A 4,576-nucleotide genomic window follows, 5' to 3' on the forward strand; every position below is an offset into this window, starting at 1 on the left:
GGTCCTCTCATCATTCCAGTATCCACCGACGACTTTTGTATGGGTTTTTTTGAGCAATGATTTAAGGCTTCACATAAATAATGAACACTGGTGGGTGCCACAAGGGATGGCTGCATTGCTTAGCCACATGAGGTCAGCAAAGTGAGAGGAGAAGGCTGGGACTGACCCTTCCACCGTATGGCTGGTCAGTGTAAGTGGACAAGGTCATAGCTTAGAAAATTCCTTAAATGGTCGTCTTTTTTTCAGAGCACCTATGGTTTGCGACCTCTGAGGGCAAATGAATGGTTAAGTCTTCTGCGAAAGAGACCCCAAGCTGTCGAGCACGACACTGCTGTTATTAGTCTTGCAGTTTGCACTGTGCATAAGTCGGAGGCTGCTCTGCCTGAGCTCATGCCCATTATCCGTTAAATGGATCACCTGCCATTGCAGATACAGCTGACTTCACTATACTAAAACCAAAATTGAATTATTTCTCAATACTTAAAGGACAGACAATTTCGTAAAACCTAAACAACCCCCCCTCTCCGAAACCTACTGCGCTAGTCACCATTAAAGCTTTGCCATTTTGTTTGCTTAATGTGGGCATGTGGGTTCAAATCTGATTGGGAGATAGTCATGTTTTCATCTGGAGCATTTTAAACTGGCCACGGTCTGGGTCAGGTCTCTGAACTAATTCATCCAAACCAGTATGGCAATGCCAATTTTCTTGTAACTGCTTGATAATCTATTTCTATAATCTTAATTTGTGTAATCCTTTAAGTTATTTTTAGGTACTCTTTTGGGGAATCTCTTGACCTAGCACACACATTGCTTGGGGGTTTATTATATTAAATATTACTTCTTTATAATAAGGAAAACCTTTGCTTTACTTTGATATGTTTGTGATCATTTTTCTTCAGGGGCCTTAATAGAACAGGTTTCTCTGCTAGATACTAGGGGCCAAAGAATCTCCTGTCATCACCTACCCACAGGCTGTTGTGCAACAAGGACCTCACTATCTCCAGAGGTAGTTTATGCCCGTGTTACATACCTAGCAGGCAGACAGAGGAGGCAGGAGCACGTGCAGTTGCACTGCCAGCCTCAGTAGTCCGGGGGTGACCCAAGTGTGAATGCTGATGCACTACAGACCATGTGGAGAGGCAGCTGTATGTGCTCTGTGTTAAGGGCATATAGGGAAGGAGCTGTAAGACATATTCAGGGAGGATGCCAGTATAAGTGCTTTTAATTAGCTCAGCTATATTACTTGAGGTCTTAGTCTTCTGCCAGTATACTTTTTCCGGTGATGAGTGACTTGGTGCTGTAGAATCGTGTGTCTATGAATAGGATAGGCAAAGGCCTTATGTGCTACTTAATTTCCATTTCCACTAGAGGACTTAAGTGATCCTTAAGAGTCTTCAGCTGTAACATTATGCTGCTTGTGAGCACGATTTTATACACACTAGTAAACTTAACTTTTGGCCCATAGCTTTAAAGTATGTCTAGATCTGTCGGGTCTTTGCTTCTAGGGAGATAAGCTATGAAGGAATGTAGGGCATTATTTTTTTATATATATATTTTAAAAGTGTCAAGCACAGGGCACGTGACAGTTCTAACCTTGTTACCAGTGAGTAGGTAATGTTTGGGTTTTGGGGTTTTTTTCCAGGCTATTTATAGTTCTTTGCTGCATTTCTCTTATTTCATCTGTACCATTCAATATTTTTCAGCAGCACAGACTAATAATGGATTAGGCTGAGGTTCTTAGGCCAGATCCCAGCTGATACAACGCAGCACGCTTCTCAGTTACCGCTTTTGGAGGCAGCAGGTCTGATTTATACTGGCAGGGGACCTCTTCCATATCTTTCTGTGTAATGATATGTCTAAACGTATTCTTCATTTTTTAATGAAGCTGAAGCTGAAAATGAATATGAAAACTTTTCTTTTTTTTTTTTCCTGCTAAAAAAACCAACCCACCTCTCCACTCCCATCCCCCCAAACTATCAGTGGTGAATTCTGTCTAGACGCATTTAGAATGTAGGTCAAATGAATGATACTAATTGCTATGTTGGGAGGGATTTCCACTGAGTATTTGGGCTCTAGATTCTAGCTAATGCCAAGAGGCCATTGTACAAAACCCACGCAGCTAAGAACAGAAGTATATGGAGTATTTTTGTACTCTTGGTGACTAAAATATTTCTTTCTCAAGTCACTAATTAGAAAGGGAACACTTTGTATTCTGAAGGTGAAATGGTAGGTCAGTGCTTTGTAACTACAAAAGTTATACTCACCTATATAAGTAGTGTAGTGCTATGATGTGTTGCTGCTTTGCACTATAGTGTTAAGGATAAACAACTTTGGGGGTTGCAAAGATGAATGAACTGGCTTACGTATTAAGGTCTTTACAAATAATATGTAAGGATTCAATCAATGGGCCAGGATATTGTAGCTTTCTCATGGCTAATAAAATGACAGTGGGCATTCAGGGATATGTTGAGGGTGTGATCTCAGTTACTACTGCGTTGCTTAGGTGATCAGCATCCATTGGAGACTCCAGGATTGAGAGGGGAATTGCCATTTGTTTTTGTGGTTTTCATGTCAGGCCTTTTTCTGCTTTACCAAGGTATATACCTGAATTGACTTCCTAGGTAGTAAAAGAGTGCATCTTGCAGGAAACTCTCATTTGTGATGCTGAAACGGAGTTTCGGTATTCTTCATTACCAGTGGTCTCTTCTCTGCCCATCTTCATACTCTTCCTCTAAGAGTTGGAACTGAATAGGTGAGAACAAAACACAGGAAAGCTGGATTTGTAGACCTGTCTTACTGAAAAGATGAAAGAAATGGCCGATGAGGAGACTCCGGACATCACAGGGAAACTTCCTGGTTCTTGATTCCAAGCAATGATAGTCTTTTTCATTAGTATCCCCCTTGCTTTAGCTTTACTCTCCCGCTTGCTCTTTAATACTATGCAGTCCTGTTTATGCATATCTGACCTTTATGGTATATGCCATTTTTCCTTCCAACCAGCAGGTAAAAATCTTTTTGAACTTTAGCAGCCCATAATTAAGAGAGTAGAAGGGAGAGAGGGGCAGAGGCAAGTAATCAATTTCTTTTAACAGAACTCTGCTCGAATCTGACTTTGCCATATCAGATTTTAATTCAACGGTGCTGATGTAATGGCGTCTTGCTTTCTTAGCAAGAACGAGTGTGAGCGTGTGTGTATCTGTGCACGTGTGCATGGTGAGCAATTAAAAAAAAACCCACAGAGTTGTTTTTTTAATGTAGTAAGCATTACTAAATAAAGGCATCTACCTGAACACACAGGGCACGTTCCAATTGGTGCAACAGAAAGTCCAGGCATTTCTCTCTGAAACCTGTTCACATTCCACATCACCGAGCACTCGTAAAACTGTAGTGTGAATTGCTGTCTGAAGCCTGTCCTATTAGCAATTTTTGACTCAGAGTTGTTGCGCTGTGTCATTTTGTGTGTATGCATAAATTGTCTGGCCTTCCTGTAGGACAGCTCTGGCTTGGTACAAAAAAATAATTACTTTAGGCTTTATTGTATCTTTGGGTGTCATTTTTGTTCTGCAGAGTTATGGCTTTGAATGCTTTTTAAATTTTTTTTTTAATGGTGTGAGTTAGCCTTAAAAAGTGGCCCCTAGGAGCTGACAGCTCAAGGAACACAGTTTGTTGAGCGGAGCTGGTCTTCTGGGAGAGGACCTCAAGATCCCCCCTTCCCTGGGAGCGCTACTGCCCTGAGCGCCCCAGGGGCGCAGTAAGATGGCAGCGAGGGGAAGCAGTTTGCTCTGAGGGCCACATCCATCACAGTTTCCCTGAGATTCGCTGGGCCTTCCGAGAGTAAATTACCTGGTGTTACCCTTTTGAAGAGAAATACATATCCACGGCCAAAGCCATTGCCTTGGGCCATGCAAAACAATACCTTGTGACTCTGAGTCACTCTGCGTGTGACACCCCTAAGGCATTTCAGCTGATCTCTCCCTTTCCCTCTGTTCATGTGGATACAGCATGGGTTTGTGCAAACATTAAAACTATCCAAGATGAAAAGGACAGTGATACTAGTGCAAAAGCAACCCCCCCGAACTCCTCGTAAACTGCATTGGAGCCTCTTCTGACTGCGGATATCTCTGTTCTTTTGCCATAAGTCTGTTTAACTCTGTGTATGTGTGTTCAATGGCCTCTCTATTTTTGTACAAGCGCTGTCATCTGGATACGGTCCCACCTGATTGTTCACGCTGCAAACATGTCCATTGGGTGGAAAGAAATTGCTGTTTTTCCTTTTTAAATCGTCTGCGTGATTCTATGAGAGAACAGACTACCTGCTTTTGTAGCCTAAACATGTATGTAGCTTTTCATTTCTTGCAAATAAATATTTTCTGTAGAAAAAGCAAGTGCAACTTGTTTGCTTTCTTGATGGTTTGAAAAGATCTGGTCCCTTGGCTTTCCCAAGGGCGGCACTGCACACAATGTATCTGTCTTCAACATGGCAGAACCCCGGTAATTTAGCACATTGCTAGACAGAGAAGGTTAAAAGCAATGGTGTGGGTTTTTACTGAAGCTGGCTGCCCCGCCCCCGCCCCCC

Source organism: Fulmarus glacialis, unplaced genomic scaffold (genome assembly GCF_000690835.1).
Source record: "Fulmarus glacialis isolate BGI_N327 unplaced genomic scaffold, ASM69083v1 scaffold9769, whole genome shotgun sequence".
NCBI classification, from domain to species: domain Eukaryota; kingdom Metazoa; phylum Chordata; class Aves; order Procellariiformes; family Procellariidae; genus Fulmarus; species Fulmarus glacialis.